This window comes from Myotis yumanensis, unplaced genomic scaffold, assembly GCF_028538775.1.
Source record: "Myotis yumanensis isolate MYYU_CA2020_CCGP unplaced genomic scaffold, mMyoYum1.0.hap1 SCAF_12, whole genome shotgun sequence".
Lineage (NCBI taxonomy): Eukaryota > Metazoa > Chordata > Mammalia > Chiroptera > Vespertilionidae > Myotis > Myotis yumanensis.
The window spans coordinates 32,796,311-32,818,155 of record NW_027223763.1 but is presented as its reverse complement, the minus strand read 5'-3'; the positions used below and the strand labels follow the sequence as shown (position 1 = coordinate 32,818,155).

Here is a 21,845-nt window from a genome sequence, read left to right as displayed (position 1 = left end):
TAGTTTTCGTGAGGCTCTGCACAAATTTATGGCAAGCCCTCAAAATTGCGATTCTTAGCTCCATATCCTCCATTTCTGTCATGTTATTTTGTCTCCGCATCTTTTATGCTTTCTTGGTGCACCCCCTTGTGGTCTCTGTGCGCAGTCTTGTTCTAGCCAAGCCTTAATTGTTGTAGTTAACACTAGAGGGATTTGACCACCAGGCCGACTGGCTGTAGGAATCAGCTGTGCGGGAAAACGTCTGTCCGAAAAACATACATTTTCAACGGCATTAGGAGGAGGCTTACGGAATGTGCTGCATTCGAAGGGAAAGTGTGCTGACAAATTTGGTGCATTTCTGTCAGTGCCATAGATAGGCAGGGGTAACTGTGCTTTCTGGGACATAGGAAGGGTTTATGTCCTTGGATCCTATATACTATTCGAGATTTTTCACTCATTATATATTTTCTTTTGCTCATGCTTAGGAGGAATGTTCTACTGATTGTAGAAATCCAATTCCAGTTTCCTCTTTGTGCTGGAAACCTGTGTAGGTTCCTGGTGGACTTAGAGGCTCAGGAAAATTCCCTGTATTGAAGTGAATCTGATTTAAATTCAATCATGTGGGGGACACACACAGATGGTAAAGCATTTGGAAGATGCGCAGGCGTGAAGGACGACAGAAGGGGGAAGAAAACCAAGTAGACTGGTCTGGGGAACCAGGATGGACTTCTTTGTCCTCTTCCCCTTGGGTTAGCTTGAAACGTCAAGAAAAGATATTTTTCCCACTTTCCCCTATCAGTGTCGTTTAAACCACCCCGCTCTTGCTCCTTTCTGGTTGGATGATTGATTGACCCATGGCCTGTTGGAAACTTTTGCCTGCTTTTCTTTTCTTTTTTTTTTTTTTAAAAAAAACACCTATATTTTTATGGATTTCAGAGAGGAAGGGAGAGGAGAGAGAGAGAGAAACATTGATGTTGAGAGAGAATCATTGATTGGCTGCTTCCTGCCTGCCCCACACTGGGGATCGATCCAGCCTGTAACCTGGGCACATGACCCGCAGGGAATTGAACCGTGACCTCCTGGTTCATAGGTTGACGCTCAACCACCGAGCACACTGGCCAGGCTTGCCTGCTTTCCTGGTCACATTTTAGAGATTTAATCTCTAGAAGGGAAAGGGCATGCCTGCTGCCCTGGCGTAAGCAAGGGGTTGCATTCCTCCTTTGTTCTGCAGATACCACCTGGCACACTTTCCAGGCCTGCCCTTCCGTTTCCAGGCCAGGAGCCTCCCCTGAGATGGTTTCACCTTTAAGTCTCATGCAAACCAGGGCTCTGCAGAGCAGGGACCGGGACACAGCGAGGCTCCAGTCCTTCCAGGCCTGGGAAGCCAGGGGCTCTGAATCTGGAGTGAGGAAATATCTTACATGTTAAGGACAGAATCAGAGGACTTTTAAGTAACTTTGACTAAGTTCTGTGAGGATTATCATTGATGCGGTGACTTCAATCACTACCATTATCATCTTAGTAGAAGTATTAAATAGAAGTATTACTTTAGTAGAAGGTCTTCTAGTCTTTCTGGTGCGTTCCCCTGTGGGACAGGAATGGTGTCCCCCATGGAAGTTCTCACTCCCAGAGTGGGTCACGGGGAGGCGCACAGAAGCTGGGTCACTGGAGTCCACTGGGTCCTCTTCCAGCTTCACATTTGTAAGGAGCATAGAGTTAAATTGAAATAAACAACTAGCAATTTACAGTTAGCAATACTTTTAATAGAGAAAAGGAAAAGGAGAGCTTTGAGGCATTGTGACCCCCAGGGCCAACCATCCCCCCCAAAACAACAAAACCAAAATCCCCCCAAACAAAAAACAATCCCCTCCTGCCAAAAACCCCAACCCCCCAAAAAACAAAACACTAAAGCTGGATGAGATGGGTGTGTGTACATGGAGGCGAATGGCATGGTGTTGGAGGAAAGGGGGTTAGAGTCTAATTACTTTGCCCAGACAGATCCATCAGGGAAGAGTGATCCCCGTGATTCCCCAACCTCTAAGCCCCACAACTGCCCTATAAGAGAAGGAAGTCACTTCCTCAAGATCAAATAGGTTAAAGGGTAGAGCTTGAAATTCCCCTTGTGGGCCACATACTCCCATTGAGAATATCTGGGTCCTGTTGTTTTTGTGAATCCTTACCCAAGGATATTTTTTCCATTGATTTTTAGAGAGTGGAAGGGATGGGGAGAGACAGAGAAGAAGAAACATCAATGTGTTTCTCTCCCATTGACTGTTGCCTCCCACACAAGCCCTGATTCTGACTAGGGCTGGGGATAGAACTTGCAACCCAGGTACATGTCCTTGACCAGGAATCGAACCCAAGACCCTTCTGGGTGTGGGCTGAAGCTCTAACCATTGAGCACACCAGCCAGGGCAAGAACACATGGGTTGTTGAAGGCAGTGTGAAAAACTATTAGCTATTACAGTGGTTTGGGGCCCTCCAAAGGGCTACAGTATATAAACAGATACCCAGTATATCTGTTATACTAAAGTTTCATGACAGGGGGATGATCAGGGGAAGATTCATTAAGGGGGGACAATAATATTAAAAAAAAGGTTGAGGAACACTGTGCCAATCACATTTCTTGGGCGGCACTTTTTCATCCATAAAAACATTTCAGTCATCTCTTAACGTGAAATCATGAACCTCTGACACCCATTGGCTCCCTTTGAGGTGTTAGGGACATAATTCTCCTAAACATTGATAGCAGCCGGGCATCGGGTTTGATTTAAGTCTGTAATGAGGGAACCAGCTGGGAGACCACAGCGCAGGCGGGGAGCATTTGAAGGAAGGGGTTTGTGAGGTCCTTGGGGAGGCGGGTGCCCGATAGGTCCTTGGCCAGGGCAGACACATGGCTAACTTCCTACAGCACAGGAAGACTGCAGCAGCGTTGGGGGGTCACTTTCCTACCAGGCCATGCAGTCGGAACAACTTACCCATTTCTGCAGGTTAGCTTCTAAGCTTATTGGGCTAAAACTCCCTGCAACCTCACTGTGGGTTGTTGGCCAGATCTGCGGTGACAGGGGAGGCTCAGGCGGGCTTCCTGGGCAATGCTCCAGCCCACAGTAAAACGTGAAGCGGTTACTCCTCTACCTTTCATGAGCTGGTGCTCGGCTTTTCTTTCACAGGAGGGAGGATTTATGATTGCAGTCTTCTGATTATTGCTAATTGAACACCTCTGGAGTGTGGATTCCTGACGAGGGGTCTTCAAATGCTGACCAACCCTCCCAGGTGAAGAATCATTTTAAATGACACATATCTACAGCCCTTGCACTAATACTTAGTATGTGCTAGGTGTTGCTCTGAGTGCACTGCAGGCATACCTTTGCTTACTTTGCACAACGCCATGAGGTACGTATGGGGATAGAAAGATGCTTCGCTTGGGGCCATGGGCGCACGATGCAATGTGCGGTTGATGTTCTGTTGAACTGTACACCTGAAACCTGTGTGGTTTTGTGAACCAATGTCACCCCAATATATTCAACAAAAAGAAAGAAAAGAAAGAGAGAAAGAAAGTGCTCGATGAGGACTGCAGGGCAATGGGGTGGGGCACAACTGGGGTTTGGGGGAAGGAGGGTTCCAGGGAGTGAGGGCCCCTGCTGGCCTCTGTGTTTAAATTTAGGGATAAAATGTCTCTTTCTGATGAATAAGTGGAAAAAGGATGACTGCAGCTCTGGGATATGCAGCTTCGGAGCAAAAGTCAGTTTCATGCAGAGCAAAGTTGGCGCCTCCCCTGAAAGGTGCACTCTTCCCGCCCTCCCCACCTACTTGCCAGGGCCCAGGGCTGGGAGCTGAGCGGGGCTGGTTGCACACCATCACGCTCCGCAGGCCCAGGCTTGGCGGAACACTTTCTCCTGTTTTCCACCTCCTGGATGGCCATCCACTTACAGCAAAATTCTGTGGGCTTGTTCAGAACTTGGGAAGGACTCAGTACCTCGAAGTACCTGTTTTTACAGGGAAACCGGAGGCCTTCGACAGCCCTGGCTGGGCTGACAGAAGGTGGGTTCCACCTGAAGCATCCATTCATCTTTGCCGGTTGTTTCTAGAAACCCCTGTCATTCAGGCACTGATTCAGGCATTTAAGGCTCTCAACTGTTTATTGACAACTTAAGCAGAAATACCAGAAGATGGGGCTGGTGGTCATACTTGGGAGAAAGATGTGCATATGTAGGGGGTGGAGTGGGGGGAAGTTGGTGGGGGGAAGTGGTGGAGCTGGGAGGAAGGCACTTTAGCTGCTGAGAGCGAGAAGGAACAGGCTCTCTCAGAGTTACTTAGGGCTGTTTGCTTACCTGTAGCAGGCCGGTAGCTGGTAAGCTGGTAACATCCCTCCGGCCCCCCCCCCCCACCCCTCCCCGGCTTCCCCTTCCCTCTTTGGAGCCAACCAGTTATCCATATCACAGCCAGACAGGCTTAGGCAGAAGTTAAACTTCCCCCAAACCTTTCTGGCCGTCACAGGAGAAAAGATGATATTGACCCAGTGGGGGCTAGGACCTGCCCAGGGGCCATGCCAGCACCTTTGAGTTTTTCATGAGCCGTGGGGATCTCTCTTTCCCTCTGATGGAAGCAGCTGGGATCCACATGATGGGTTAGTCTCTCTGCTTGACATCAGGGGCTTCAGAAAGTATTTCCAAAATATCTCCAGAAGCAAGTTACTTGGGAAGCATGCCCCTTAGCCCTAACCTGGTCTTGGTGGGAAGGAGGGTGGGCCAGGCACAGCTGTGTAGGAAATTGCGTTACAGCTGCAGCGTGTTGATGGGAAACAGAACGTGCGGGATGGGAGGGTCCCTGCTGAAAACGAATGCCGAGGGGCTGTGGCTGGTTTCTGTTTTACAGGTGATGTTGCAGATACGTGTACGCAGATTCATGCGTATTTAATGTTTTGTTGTATGAGGACGGGAGGTTTGTTTTTGGAGATTGTTGCATCATAGATAACGCTCTTGTCCAAACTCCTCATTTACTACTGATGGGAACGGAGGCTTAGAGGGAGTAGATGATGCTCTGGGATTTCACAGCCGGAGAGATGCTGAGAGAGATTGAGAACCCAGAGATGCTGTGAGACATGAATGAGGAGCCCTGAGCAAGTCACTTCAGCAGCCCGGGCCTCAGTTTCCCCATCTTACAAATGTTACGCTGGGCTTTCACATCTCAGATACCAGCTCTAACATCCCACAGTCCTATATTTCTTCCTTGTACGTGCTTGGGCTTTTCCATTTTTCTAAAACACAATGGTTTGAGATTCCTTAAAGTCAAATGCTGCCAACTAGCATTACTTCCATTTTCACATCATAAAAAATGGATAATTCTTCGGTTGATTTAAAAATGATCTGTTATATAACAAGCCAAAAAGCCAAAACGTGCAATGCACCCAATTATTTATGAAACTGTCAATTAAGAAGAAAACAACTACTAATATTTGGGCCCCTTTCTTCATGAAATAGAAATGTAAATATTTTGTCTGATGACTTTGAGTTAGTGTTGTGGTAAAAGCAGTGTAAAGTACGGCACATATAGTTCACTCAAATAGGTGTGTAACATATATGCACATTTATATGAGTTGATAAAATATGCACAGGAAAATGCATACAATCAGTGCATGTTGGAAAGAGAGTTTCAAAGACAAGACAGTCCTCGGGCTCTCTTATTATTCGTTTTCCCTCATGTTTTATGGCACTACAGATTCATTATTACACACAGCATTCTTTTGTAACTTAAATCAATTGTAAAGATCTTCAGAGGAGGGTCTGTTAGTTTCCTGGGCCACCCAGTTCAGGACTGTAATGATTTTGCCCATTAAAAGGTCTTCTTTGTGTCTATCCTGCCTAAATTTCTCACGCTGCAGGGTCACCTGGACTATTAGGGCAGCTGAGGCTAATTTGGCCCGGCTCACCGCATGGGCTGGTGCTCAGGGCTGAGGACCAGGAAGGCCTTAGGGTTGCAGCATTCAGCAGCAGGCCTTGGATGCCGAGGAATTAGCCTGGATTTCTGGAAAACTGTGGGAGGAAGGTCAGTACCTAGCATATGGGAATAGGGGGCGATGCTGGTGAGATGGAGGGCATGGCTGAAGACCATGTAGAGACCCCCAACTAAGCCTTTGGTTGGATCCACAGGAGCCCAGAAGGCAACCACTGTGTGACTTTGGGAAGTCCTCTCCCTCTCTCCGATTTCACATCTGTAAGATGACTAAGTTGGGGTAGGGCGTTTCTAAGAGTTGTTCCACGATGGGTGATCTGAGTTGATTTTGTGGGGACTGGGATGGGCATTTGGTTAAAAGAATGCCTTTTCTCTATTATCTGCTGGTTTCCCCTGCTCTATCTGTGAGAGATGGGATTTTAGCAATCGACTGTGCATGAGATATAAGGAGGTGAAGAAACCAAGGCATAGACAAGGCTCATGGTTATTTAGAGTGACTTCAATGCACCATGGATATAGCAGTGAACACACAGGCAAGCATGCCGGCATTGGTGCTGAAAGGAGTGTGTGTGTGTGTGTGTGTGTGTGCGCTTGCATGTTTGCATGCTTGCTTAGAGTAGTCCGCCGGCTAAGCAAGAAATCCTCAGTAATACCTCTGGGGCCAAGGGAGAGGAGATTAACGTTCCATTGCGGAACATTTGGAACGTATGAGCTTTGTATCAGGTGCATGTACTTCCATTAATACAAATAGCATAGTTTTAAGAAGGCAAGAGCCATGCACACCTGCTGCTCCATCCTGCCCTCTGTGTTTAACCCGGTGAAAGCAGAGCTGTGATGACCGAGAGCAGCCACGTGGTGGCAGTGTTTCACTTTGATCAGCCCAAGTAACCATGGGCTTGGTTTTAATGAATTTCCCACTGCGGATTTCAGGGCCCCTCCCTCTAGGTTCAATATGGGCTTCAAGTTAAGACGCAAAATAGGATCCTGAGTAGAAAATAACGGCTGTAACAGATATCCTCTGGCTCCTCCCTGTCTTCTCTATTAGAACATCTCCCCGCTGAGAGCTCCTTAGCTGTGGCAAGGGGTCATTATTATAAAGACGGAATCAGAGAGCTTAGCGGGGACATAAGGCGGGGAAGCAAAAAGGGAGGTTGCATCAACCAGGCAAGGGTGCTGGGGAAGGTTCTGGCCCTCCAGAACCGAAGATAATGACTGGCTTTTTTTCTTCCACCTGCCAGCTGGAGCCCCCAGGGCCTTTTATTTCTGAGGGGTCTCTCAGGCGGGCAGCATCTTCCACAAAAGAATTGCAGAGGGCGGCGAGGTTGTGAAAAATGAGGGGAAGTCGCAGGGGAGATGACCTTGGGCAGGTGACAGGACCCTTCTAGGCCAAATTCCTCTTCGGTGAAATTGGGATGCTGATCCACTTTGGAGGATCCAAGGACCCCAGTTCAGGGCTGCCCTAGTTTAACTGGGTAAATCAATTAAACATCCAGACCCGCAGAGGTGCTGCCCGGGCTCAGTCTGCTCTGTGGGTCTGGTTGGATCCCTGGAGTTTGCATGTGTAACATGCTCCCAGGAGAACGCTTGGGGGCGCAGTCCAATGTCTGGGAATGCTTTTTTTTTTTTTTGGTTCCTTCCAGTGAGAAACTGTGATTGTGGAAGTGATAACTGTGTGTGAAGCAATGCCTTGGAATCTACTCCTTTAAGCAACGGAGATCTGTCTGCATTCATTTCCTCAAGCTGCTGTAGGGCCTTCTGGGGGCAGGAAGCGGCTTCCACGCCTGGTGAGGCCCGTTCTTCCTCCAATCCAGGCTTTACCACTGACGAGGGTGGTGGGCCTCATCTCATAACCACAGGATCTCAGCTTTAGATTTTTAAATTCTTTTTATTATGAAAAAATGTATGTATAAAAAGTAAAGAGAATAGCATTATGAGTCCTTATTCCCTAGATTTGGTAATAATTACAGTTTCGCTATAGTTGTTTCACCTACTAACACTTTTTTGGGGGTTTGTCTCCCATAAGATATTTTCAAGCAAAATCAAAGCATCTGGTCATTTCTCCCCAATATGAAGCATTTTCTTCTTAATTTCTATGCTATTATTACATGTTAATAATAAACTTCTAGGTATTATCTAATTCCTGGTCCATACTCAAATTTCTCCACTATTGTCTCAAAAATGATTTTTTACCTTTAGTTTGAGGTCTAGACTTTGATGTCTTAATCTCATATCTTCTAACACATGCAGTTGCGGGGACACGCTGACGGGCTGCTTAAAATACAGTACAACTTTCTAGTCCCAGCAAACACAGAGCCCCAGTGAAGTAGAGATTCTCACAGGTTCAGAGTTGGAGGGGCCTTGGAGATCACTCAGCTCCCCCCTCCCCAGTGCTGGGGCCCTTCACAGGGCAAGGCTTGTGGTTCATTCAGTGATCCCTCAAACTCTTTTAGGGTCCCCCTTGTAGAGAGTATGGATTTGGAATAGAAGAGACTCACTGGTTATTTGACTGAGTGAATTACTTACCTTCTCTGAGGCCAGAATACTCTAGCATCGAAAGGTAGAGTAGAAGTTTGCTTGGCAGATCTCCATTTAACCATCTCTCCAGCTTGGCTCACTCTGTCCATTCTGTGAGCTGACAGGTGTCCGTGGCATACTGTTCAGGCGTGGCTGGAGATGTTCATGGAACTACCCAGGGACACATCCAGCAGTTGAGGGGCAGGCCTTCCCACAGGCTGTCATATTCTCTCTCAAACCAGTCCATGCCAGCTCTACTTGATACTATATTCACATAATCAAATCTAACATTATGTAAATTTGAGGAAATATGGATGTCAAAGAAAACAGTTATTTCCATCTGCTCTGAAATGGTTGAATGCAAAGTAAAGACTTAGAACAGGTGACTTGATAAAAAACTGATTCCCTCCCCCCAATTTTATTGAGATGTAATTAACATATAACAGTGTGTAAGTTTAAGGTGCACACATGATGATTTGATATATGTACATATATGAAATGATTATCACATAGGTAGCTAATGCACCCATCAACTCACGTAGTTACATTTTTTTTGTTTTGTGGTGAGAACTCTCTTAGCAACTTTCAAATACACAAGATAGTTTTTTTAAAATTTTTATTCTTTATTGATTAAGATATTACATATGTCTCCTTTTCCCCCCATTGGCAACCCCCTCAGCACATGCCCTCACCCCTCCTGTGTCTGTGTCCATTAATTATGCTTATATGCATGCATACAAGCCCTTTGGTTGATATCTACATCTCCCCTGCCTTCTCTCTGAGATTTGACAGTCTGATCAATGCTTTTCTGTCTCTGGATCTGTTTTTGTTCATCAGTTTATGTTGTTCATTATATTCCACAAATGAGTGAGATCATGTGGTATTTATCTTTCTCTGACTGGCTTATTTCACTTAGCATAATGCTCTCCAGTTCCATCCATGCTGTTGCGAATGATAAGAATTCCCTTTTTTACTGCAGCGTAGTATTCCACTGTGTAGATGTAGCACAGTTTTTTAATCCACTTATCTGCTGATGGGCACTTAGGCTGTTTCCAAATCTTAGCTATTGTAAATTGTGCTGCTATGAACATAGGGATGTATATATCCTTTCTGATTGGTGTTTCTGATTTCTTGGGATATATTCCTAAAAGTGGGATTATTGGGTCAAATGGGAGTTCCATTTTTAACTTTTTGAGGAAACTCCAAACTGTTTTCCACAGTGGCTGCACCAGTCTGCATTCCCACCAGCAGTGCATGAGGGTTCCTTTTTCTCCGCATCCTCGCCAGCACTTGTCCTTTGTTGATTTGTTGATGATACCATTCTGACAGGTGTGAGATGGTATCTCATTGTCATTTTGATTTGCATCTCTTGGATGATTAGTGACTTTGAGCATGTTTTCACATGTCTTTTGGCCTTCTATATGTCCTCTTTTGAAAAGTGACAATATGGTATTATTAACTATAGTCCCCATGCTGTGCATTGCATTCCCAGGACTTAATTATGTTACAACTGGAAATTTGTACACATTGACCAACACCTTCCCATTTCTTCCACCCCCTGGCAACCACCATTCTACTCTTTGCTTCTGTGAGGTCAACTTTTTAAAGATTCTACATATAAATGAGATCACTTAGTATTTGTTTTTCCCTGCCCAACGTATTTCACTTAGTATAACACCCTCTAGATATATCCATGTTGTCACAAATGGCAGGATTTCCTTCTTTTTAATGGCTGAATAATATTCCATTGTACATATTATACACCAGATTTTTTTTAAGGTTGGAAAAAATACTTTATGAAGCCTTAAGAAGTATTAAGTATAATTAAACTGTAACCAGAGTTAGATACAATTCCAAAATAAAAGTTATTGTAGGTGACACCATGAAATTTCCTAATACTTGATTTTAATACATTGCCCTAATTTTCTAAAACAAGCCAGAGGAACCAATATTTATACTAGATGAAATATTTATGAAAAATCTGGCATCAGGTCATATATATACTAGAGTAGAGAGTTTGAGACTGAGATTTATAAATGCTTTTCAAAGCCTGGGGTTTGGAAAAGGAGCAGATATGATGTTTTCAAAACCTGAAGTTTTTCTCAGGACTAAAATCAAAATTGTAACTGCCACAAAAGAGGAAAAGGAGAAGCGTTTCTCACTTTAATCGTTCATCTGCATTGGAAATCCAGTATCCCTGAGACAGGAACCACTGCACTAAGAAGGGAGTAAGAAAGTTCTCCCAAAGGAAAACTATTGCTTAATCACGCCCACTGCCCTGGCTATCACGTGTAAACTTTGCATTTTCCAACCTAATGCTTGGCAGCACCAAGACGTTTCAGTAATGGTTCATCGTAAACCCAACATTCTCTGTCTTCATTTCCCATTGACTTCCCTACTCCTTCCTCTTTTGGGCTTTAGCTCTTTGTCTTTTTCCAAGACTATGCTTGGCTTCAGTTGCTGCATCACCATCTCTGATCTTTAAGTTGGAAGTGACATCCTTCCAAAGGCAGTGAGATTCACACTCATTCTGATCTCCCAACTTTCTCACTTTCTCCTTGATTATAGGCAACTTCTTAGTATCTATAAAAATTGCATTTCCCCCCGTTGCATATTTTGCATACAGGACAACATTCCATTCCCCTTTAATTGAACAGAAGGACTTCTTGTCATTTGGAGAACAAAATCCCAGCAGTAATTCTGTGCTTCTTGCCCAGAAATCTGACAAAGATTTCACGTGGAAGACAGTATTTGCACGATAGCCAGTTTGTAACAATTAATATTGCATTCTCCACCTAGTTCCACCCAGGGCACTGTGAGGACAGACCTTCCATAACCACTGGGGAATGTGAAAATGTTATGGTTGTCACGGTCTAGGCATGAGACACAGCCCTGCCCTATGCTGTGGACCCCAATTGACATTCCCAGGAATTTTGATTTGGTCCAGATATGAGCACTGACTTGTATCTTCTTCTTAAAACACTCAGCATAAAAGGCTGAAATGGGTGGAGGATGGGAAACTTGCTCAGCCACGAATGTTACACTGTTTTTGGAACCCCGGGGAACTGGTCCTTCTGAAACTAGCTCTGTGTTCTCTTCGGTATTATTTGGTAATGTCCAGTGACACTGACCGATCTCGCCCAAAATGGGGTTGTATGGCTTTTTGGCAACCGATCCTCTCCTTCCTGCATGAAAGGCTGAGAGGTACCATTTCACAACCTGAACCACTCAGTCTCTGGCATCCTTTTGGTCACTAATGCTCACAAACAGGTCCGGGTGTGCAAAAAAGTCTGCATACATTTCTAAAAGAGATCACTTTCAAGAATAAATGTTGTGTGAACTACCTTAGTAAGATCCATTCCAAGCCTAACGTGTGACAAGAAATGCATGATAACACCCTTGTGTTTTTTCCACCGGCCCTGCCTCTCCTTCATCATCTCTATCATCATAGGAATTGAGAAGGTCAGCATCACTTGTTCCATTGGACATGGAAGAATTAATGGATTCTGTGGCATCTAGATACTTTAGACTATTTCCTGAGCTATTATGGGTTAAGACAGAAGCAGATCCAGAGGAATATATTAAGCGCTTTGGGGATGAGCCACTTTGATGAAATTCATCAGGGTCATAGAATTCATCTATGAATTCTCCAGAATAAGAGAACTCTGGACTGTACTTGGAGACAAGCTGACATTGCTTGGAGAAGTTAGACTGCTCCTAGGTGGTGAGTGCCCACTGCCTGTACTATTTGGTGTTGGGGTCTGATGATGTCCCTAGGTAGCGAATACAGGTCCAACTGGTAGGGAAGATGGATGCTGCTCTGACTTACACAACTGACGGGGCTCTGGAGGTAAAGACAGTCTGAGGAGGCATTGTGTTGATCACAGGTTCCAAGGGATTAGGTTGATATATTGCCTCTACAGGATTCATAGTACTTATAATTCCATCGGCATGATTCTCCGCATTACACCCATCCTTAGCAATCTGCAGCAACACAACGCAGCCTTTAATGGATTCTACCATGCTATTCGTTGTCTCTTTGAGTGTTTCCATTTTCTTTCTCTGTTCATCATCTTTGCAGTTTTGAAGTTTGTCATTGAAAATTTTTAATTGTTCTATTAAGATCTGCAGGCAAGCCTCAGCCTTTGTGATTTTCTTATCAAAGTCTTGGACACTCGGAACAAATCCTGAATCCAGACCTCGATGATGAGGAGTGTGTTGAAGAACTGTTTCTTCTAAGGCCCGGATCCACTTCTCTCGCTCATCAGCATCACGAGCCTGGAAATGGAAGATTTTCTGCTCAACAACGATCGTGAAGTTGCTGTCGTCCTCATCATCTATATACCAATCGCAGCTTCTCTGAGTCTCACACAGCCTTGGCGAGAGCCTCTCAACATTTTGTCCTTGGACGTGTAGTAGGAGAGCAGCCCTGCGTTGTAGTCCAGCATGAACCAACATACTGCCAGCCCTTCATCATGTTAGTCCAGGTACTCAGAGGCCCATCCATCATGGACGTCATCTTGGGAGCCGCCAATGACAAAAAAGGGCATGATGTTACTTGGCTATAGGGCATTCATCAGGCTGGGGCGGGGCGGGGGCGGGGCTGGAAAAGGGGCTGAGCTAGGGGCTGCTGCTTCAGGTGGACACGCCCACTCTGGCCCCCCAGCAGTCATCCTCAGACGTGCTTTCTTTGGTCGCCTATTGTGTGTAGAACTCCCTGCCATTGGCAACAGCATGGAGGGACCTGGAAAGCATTATGCTGAATAAAATAAGCCAGTCAGAGAAAGCTAAGTATCACATGATCTCACTCATATGTGGAAGCTAATGAACAACAAACTGATGAACAAAAGATCTAAAGACAAAGAAGCGTCCACCAGACTCACTACATTTTTTTTTATCCATCCATCAATGCACGTGGGTTGTTTCCATGTCTTGGTTGAGGTGAATAATGCTACAATGAACATGGGGGTGCAGATATCTCTTCAAGATATCAATTTCATTTCCTTTGGATATATCCCCAGAAGTGGAATTACTGGATGATATGGTAAAAACTAGCTTTTGAATTAGGCATAGAGGAGATGGTTGTAAAGACCTGGGGAAAATGATAGAAACCTGGAAAAAGTCTCCAACTCAGATGCTTCTTTTTTTTTTTTTTTTTTTCCTTTTTTTTTTTTTTTTTTAAATTTGAGGAGGAGAAAACACTCCCAAATTTATTTTACAAGGCCAGAATTATCCTGGTACTTCTGCCATATTAAAACACATCAAGAAAACAAAACAAATACAAGTCAATATCCCAGATGAATATAGATGCAAAAATTCTCAACAGAATATTAATAAACCTAATTTAAGAGCACACTAGCAGGTCATACACAGGATCAAGTGGGAATTTTCCCTGAAATGAAAAATGAAAAGCAGCATTCACATATGCACATCCATCAATGTGACATACCACATTAATAGAAAAATAATAATATGATCACATATAGCATTTGACAAAAGTCAACATCTTTTTATGATAAAAGCTCTAAGAAATTTGGTATGGAAGGAATATCCCTCAACCTAATATGGGACAAACCCACAGATAACATCATACTCAACAGTGAAAGGTTGAAACATTTCTTTTTTTTTTTTTTTTTTTTTCGCTAAAAGTATTACAAAGTGTATTACATAAGTGTCCTTTTTTCCCCTCCGCCCTTGACAGACCCCTGCCCTCCCTTACCCCCCAGTGTCTTATGTCCATTAGTTATGGTTATATGGATGCATACCAGTCCTTCGGTTGATCTCTTAATCCCCTCCTTCCTCCCCCCCAACCCTCCCTGGCCTTCCCACTGCAGTTTGACAATCAGTTTGAGGCAGCTCTGCCTCTGTATCTATTATTGTTCAAAAGTTTGTAATGGTCTTTATTATCCATGAATGAGTGAGATCATGTGGTATTTTTCCTTCATTGACTGGCTTATTTCACTTAGCATAATGCTCTCCAGTTCCATCCATGCTGTTGCAAATGGTAAGAATTCCTTCTTTTTTACAGCAGCATAGTATTCCATCGTGTAGATGTACCACAGCTTTCTAATCCATTCATCTACTGATGGGCACTTAGGCTGTTTCCAGATCTTAGCTATGGTGAATTGTGCTGCTATGAACATCGGGGTGCATATATCCTTTCTGATTGGTGTTTCTGGTTTCTTGGGATATATTCCTAGAAGTGGGATCACAGGGTCAAATGGGAGTTCCATTTCCAATTTTTTGAGGAACCTCCATACTGCCTTCCATAGTGGCTGCACCAGTCTGCATTCCCACCAGCAGTGCACAAGTGTTCCTTTTTCTCCACATCCTCTCCAGCACTTGTCGTTTGTTGATTTGTTGATGATGGCCATTCTGACAGGTGTGAGATGGTACCTCATTGTTGTTTTGATTTGCATCTCTCGGATGATTAGTGATCAGATGCTTCTTAAGAGAGTTTAAGTTCTCACTCTAAGAAATGGAAACTGGTAACCTTGATACATAGAAGTATATTTTTAAAAATAAAGACCAGGTGGATCCAATAAGCAGTTTTCCCCTGAAGAAGGCCTTGGGTCAACACCACAGTTGTGGAATGGAAGGATACTCATATGTATTAAGTTAAAATTAAAATTTTAAGGCATGGTTCTATCATCTTTTATGACTCCCTACTTTAACTTAAAAAAAATCAATTAACCACCCATATACAGGTGGATAGTGTTGGATATGAGGATCCTGCATTAATAATAAAAGCTTATTTCAGAGGATGAATGTGAGGAAGAAATGAGATTACATAAATCCTCCAGTCCAGTGTTTGGCACACAGCAGGCAAGCAGCACATACAAATTCTCATGTCATCTGCTTCCTTCCAAGGATAAGGACCACAATTTCCTGAGTCAGCCGATTCCATTTCTTAACAGCTCTAGGTTGTGAGAAATTCTTCTTAAGCCTCCTTTTAATTTCTGTCTATTTGCCCTCATTTTATTTTGGGGGTGTACAAAATCAATGGCAATTCTATACATATTTGAAGAAAACTGTCTTGTCCCTCAGGAGCCCTTTCTTCTCTATAACCAACCCTCATTCTTTTGTTTTTAGTTCTTCAGATGATATATTTTCTTTTTCTTTTTTTAATCCTCACCTGAGGATATTTTTCCATTGATTTTAGAAAGAGTGGAAGAGAGAGGGAAAGACAGAGAGAAACATCGATGTGAGAGAAACACATCGATTGGTTGCCTCCTGCATGCTCCCTGACCAGGGCTCGGGCTGGGGAGGAGCCTGCAACCGAGGTATGCACCCTTGACCGGAATTGAACCTAGGATGCTTGGATCCACTGAGTTCAATCGACAAGGACAGATGATATATTTTCAAGATTCTTCCTCATTATTTTATCCATTAGATCCAGTGACCCCCTCTGGGCCCACTCCATATGACCCATGTTAGACCACAGATGAATGTGACATTCTATCCGTGGCACCATGGAATTACTCCCCATTTCATCTTTATTCTGGACACTCCCTTCCAATGAGGCCATCTGTCACTGCACAAGTGTTTTGACAGGGTCAAATGTTGCCATCACAGGCCTTGCTTCCAGGTAAAACTTTCAAGTCTTGTCCTTAGAGACTGCTGTGAGCCAGGCCTTTTCCACCCTGAAATTGTACACTTTATTTTTTTTCAGCCTGTATGTGGGAATTTGTATGAATTACATTTCATGTTGTTGGTTTCTGGCTTAGTATGTAGATATGGCAATATGATTCAGGTCATCATCATATCAACATTTCCCCCAGCTTGGTGTTGTGGGTGGATTTGGTAAGCAGGGCTCCTAGGTTTTTCCTTAAGCTGCTGGTAAATATATTGGACAGGAAGGGAGTTGGGACACAGCCATGTGACATGTTACAAGAAGTCCTTCTTTCTCCCCAATCCATTTAACATTCAAATGAACTAATATTTACTAAGCCATACACACTAGGCATAGTTCTAAATGCTGGAGATACAGCAGTGGACAAAACAAACACATATCTTTATGAAGGTTACTAGAGGCCTGGTGCACAAAATTCATGCACTGGGGGCAGGGGACGGGGGGAGTCCCTCATCCCAATTGCGACAGGGCGCAGGCCAGGCTGAAGGACCCCACCGGTACACAATTGGGGCCAGGGAAGCACACGGAAGGGTTCTAGGGCGTGTCTGGCCCATCTTACTTAGTCCAGATCAGCAGGACCCCAGCAGCAAACTAACCTACCGGTTGGAATGTCTGCCCCCTGGTGGTCAGTGCACATCATAGCAACTGGTCGACAGGTTGACTATCTGCCCCTTGGTGGTGAGTGCACGTCATAGCGAGTGGTTGAGTGGCTTTAGCATATCATTAGCATATTACGCTTTGATTGGTTGAATGGCCGACCAGATGACCGGACACTTAGCATATTAGGCTTTTATTATATAGCATATTTTAGTGAATATCATTTTGGCTGGTAATTCTGCCTTCATCATATATATATTTCTTTGTCCTTATTTAATTCAGCTCACATTTATTCATTATAATAATTTATTGAGTAGTCATGTGTTTTGCTCTTCATGGATATAATAGGTATGAACTGATGTAGAACAAACACATAGGATCAGGGGTCCCCTCTTCTTTCTGGATTATCCACCGACCTTTGGAAATATTTGCAGTCTAAAAGGAAATTTCTCCAAACTTCCATTTTCAAGTGGGGATAAAGCCTAGTGTTGGTCAGTCCTCTGTAGTGGCTTTTTCTTGCCACTTGGGGGCGCTGCTAAACACAGATTGTGCCCCCGCTGTTTAATGGGGTACCTACCCCATCACTCAGTACAAGAAGTTGGTGCATTTCAGAGGGAGGTGATTTTCCTCCAGTAGAGCCTCATTCAGTCCAGAGAGCACCCGGGTGGGTTCTCTGGGGGCAGTTCCTAGTTCTCAGTTGTTCTCCGTTAGGACCCGTGCTCCACGAATGGCTCAGGCTCAGGGACCCATCTCTAGTTGCTGAAAGGATTGCTAGTTCTGGATAGGCAGGTGGAGAGATTGAGGAGACCAGGGTTGAGATGTTTCTTCTTTGCAGTAAAAAAAAAAAAGTGTTCCATTTCCTTTTTGTGATAAAGTTATTAGTAATTAATCAAAACATTCCGAATGCTTTTTCATCTACAGTGAAAAAAACAACAACCTCTGATTACTTTCTAAGGAAGGGGATAGGTGATAAGGCACCGCTTTGGGGGGTGCTGCTGGCCACTGCTCCCTGTGCTTGTCGCATAGGGGTGGTGCTACTGGCAGTAAAGCAAGTGAAGGTGGAGATAGGGTGGTGGGGAAGAGATTTCAAAACTTAATGTGTGAATTGCCATTTCTCAGAGGCCACTGGGAATATATCAGTAAAAAAAAGCCTTCCATGATTACCCTTAAAATATACATTATCTCATTTAATTCCCGGGATAGCGCTGCAAGTTGGCATCATGTTAGCCATCTGCAGAGGAGGAAATAGGTTCAGAGAAGTGAAATGACAAGACCTCTTTGTAAGAGAGTTTGGATATCAGGCCAGCTGGTCTTTGAAGTTGGACTGGTCCACCATGCTGTGCTCGTAGACTCCCACCCTCTGTGTTGACCTGGACCTCCCTGCACCATCGTTTAAACACAGAGAGGACTGCTGGAGGGTGTGCAGGCCCAACGCGTTTCTTGTGGATGGAGAGCTAAAGGCAGGACTTTCCCTTTGCAAGGAACTGCTGCTTGGATTCCTGAATAGTACATCTCATGAATCCAATGTTCATAATGAGAGCAGAAGGGTCAGTATGTGCGAGAGCTGAAAGAGACATTGGTGATCATGTAGCTTAGAGTTCAACACTGAGGTTCAGGGAGCTTCAATGACAGCGAGGCGGTGAAGTAACTGGTGTCCTCACTTCCACCCCAGAGCTGATTCTAAACTGGTTGTTGATGATTTTAACATTGTTATTCTTAGAACAATGAAAATTATTGACATATTAAAATATGTAGGAAACAAAAGTATGCAAAATACATAGGACTTCCAGTTCTTGACAAGACAGAATAACTGATTTATTTTTCTACCATTAACAACTGTAAAACTGGGCAAAAATATACCAACAACTATTCTCAGGCACTGGGCAGTGGACGTCACAGGACTGTGGTTCTCGAGAAAAGGGAAGCACACAAGATGAGGTCCACTTTCATGCTGACTTTTTGTCTGAGGCATTCTTCTAACCGTAGGGAAGTGGAGCCTAAACAGAGAGTGGCAGTCTGACGGGACGGAGAAATAAAGATAAAGGTCAGGGCTGCTAAGTCCACTGAAACTTGCAGGATTGGGCACCATTGAGCAGGCAACAGAAGAGAAATGGCCCCCAAATCTGTAGACATTTCTTTCCTGCAGATTATTTGCTGAATCTTTAGCTACATGTGCACTAAATGAGACTTTGCAAAGTCAACGAAGAACAACTTCTAGGGAACTGAGAGGTGAATGTGCATTTTAGAAGTTGCACATGTAGCCCTAACTGGTTTGGCTCAGTGGATAGAGCGTTGGCCTGCAGACTGAAAGGTCCCAGGTTCGATTCTGGTCAAGGGTATGTACCTTGGTTGCAGGCACATCCCCAGTAGGGGGTGTGCAGGAGGCAGCTGATCGATGTTTCTCTCTCATCGATGTTTCTAACTATCCCTCTCCCTTCCTCTCTGTAAAAAATCAATAAAATATATTAAAAAAAAGAGAAGTTGCGGTGGGAATTCTGATCCAGCCCAAGTGGAGCTTGACACTTATTTGAGGCCCCAGAAAGGCTCACCTCAGGAGGCAAGGCCATGTCCTAGGAATAAGGGACATGCCATAGGATTGAGAGCAGTGATGAAAAAGACCTGCTTTAACAAAGCCCAAACCCAAGACTCCACAGGATCAAGATGACCCGTTAGTAATTTAACTGCTCATCAGGACAATGTTACACTTCTTGGAGGATTACAACAAAATTCAGAGGCTAAAAAGAATGTTAAGCATATAATGAAAGATGTCTAGACATGCAAAGAATAGAGTTAAATATGTAGAGCTTCCTTATCATTTGAAACCCCAAAGATTCTCACTTAGTTCTATTTTTCTATGAGGGTATTTCAGTTTGACTTAAATAATTAATGGAACATGCAACGTCTGGGCTTTAGCAATGGGATTGGATTTCTGATCTAGAGTCACAAGTTGTTTGTTTTTAATTGCTCTTAATGTCTTGGCTGATGTCTGACCTGCCCATGGGCGAAAACACGTGGACCTCAGCATTTTGTGGCTCAGTTGAGGGAATTTGAAACATATCTAAAAGTTTCCCCTCATCTTTAAATAGAATGGCTATGTTGCCCTGGCTTGTGTGGCTCAGTTGGTTGGGTATCATCCCATGCACCAGAGGTCGCCGATTCACTTCCCAGTTAGGGCATATGCCCGGGTTGTGGACTCGATCCCCAGTTGGGGGCATGCAGAGGGCAGCCAATTAATGGTTCTCTCTCTCTTCCTTCCTCTTCCTCTAAAAGAATCAACAAGATATATTTAATAAAATAAAATAGCCCTAGCTGGTTTGGCTCAGTAGATGGAGTGCAGGCCTGTGGACTGAAGGGTCCTGGGTTTGATTCTGGTCAAAGGCACATGCCTGGTTGTGGGCTCAATCCCCAGTGGGGGGTGTGCAGGAGGCAGCCAATCAATGATTCTCTCTCATCATTGGTTTCTCTCTCCTCCTTTCCTCTCTGAAATCAATAAAAATATATTTTAAAAAATTAAAATAAATAAGAATGGCTATGTTGGTCTGGGTTCTTTATTTCCCCCCCCAGAGGTATTGGGGGCGGGGGGGGCTTGGGACAGGTAGTGGAGGTGACACAGAGCAGAGGATTTGTGTGTATTTGGGAGCTTACACTGGATTTTACTGAGTATTTGCATCACCGATGAAACAGTAGGGAGGATCTGTAAAATCTGAGCAAAAATTGTGAAATCTCCAGAAGAAATCTCTTCCAGCTTTTATGATTCATGGTAAGAATTTATAAGCATTTTTCTGAGACAACTTCAACTTTTTTAGTGCTACCTAAAAAAACTGATATTTATCATGTAAGAACCCCAAAGAAGCAGGAAGAAAATTTGTTTGCAGTTTTTGTTTTTAGATAATTGATCAGCTAGCATTTTTAGTAAAAACAGTCTTTAATATAGATTTTTTCCCTTCCCCTAAAAAAAACAACAACAAAGTTGCTTTCTAATCAGGAAGCAAACAGAAGATTTCGGTCAGCGATCTTTTTATTCCAGTTGCTATTGAACTTGGGGAGATTTACTGTTCTTAGAATAAGTATATTTATTCAGGGAGGGAATAAAATCAACATTATTAATTATTTTAAGAGAGACAACGTTTTGAATCATGAAACCTCTAATTCATGGATCTTAATCTTTCTCCTTATTTCTAACGGCCAATAGCTCATCCTGCCTCTGCCCTTGGAATGCTCTGTAATTAATTAATAATTTATGCCGGGCAAAGTGATATGCAGAACAGTGTTGGGCGTTCCTCCCACATGGGGAGTGCGTTGGCTGCTTAAATCCTCATGGAGGTTTCCCTGGTGGAAAAGCTTTGTACAGAAGCGGCCAGGCTGAAGGTCAGAGGCTCAAAGTGGTGGGCACGTGTGGGCAGCTTCTTTCTTCTTCTCCCAGCTCTCGGCGAGACAAGGTCTCCAATGGATCAGGTGGAATTTTGCAGACCGTGCCACCTTCTTTGGCTGTGTGGACTCTGAAACATTTTATAATCTGTGTGGACTCTGAAACATTTTATAATCTGAATCTTTGAGAAGAAAGGCCTTTATTTGGGCATGCGAACATGAGCATGCAGTTGAGAAAGAGATTTTAAACACAGAAGCAGGACTGATTAGCTTTTCTTTTCTTCTGATTCTTGGGCCATTTCCATTTTAGTTTCAGTAAATGAGGACTTTTTAAATGAGTTATGTGATATTTGCTGAAGGTTGTGATTTTGGCAAACACTAAATAGAGAAAACAGTTTCTCCTCCCCTGCCTTCTCCTACCCACCTTCTTATTTGGATGGTGTTCTCAAATTGTTTGCCGAAACCAGGGACATACCTGTCTTATTCAGATGGGCACCTGACAAGCTGGCACAGATTTCCACAGCTGCCAGCCAGCTTTGTGTTGAGTCTTCTTCCCAGAAACGCCAGCCTCTCAGATGGAAGGGCATTGTGTGAAAAGGAGTATGCGCATCTCTAGCTGAGCCACAAGGGCACTTAGCCTAAATCCCACCCATGAGTGGAGGGCAGTCTTCTGTAAATACAAAAGTGGTTTTGTTTCTTTATTAAAAGTCACAATTCTCATGAAAAATTCTACGCAATAAAACAAATAATAAAAAAGAAAGTAAAACCCCAAATCCAAACACACATACCCCCAGATCCCACC

At 43.9% G+C, this 21,845-nt stretch overlaps 1 pseudogene; it reads right to left on the bottom strand.

Moving 5' to 3' along the window:
* Positions 1-10,757: 10,757 nt before the first annotated feature.
* Positions 10,758-13,018, bottom strand: LOC139020507 (oxysterol-binding protein-related protein 9 pseudogene; annotated as a pseudogene).
* Between the last annotated feature and the right edge of the window lie 8,827 nt (positions 13,019-21,845).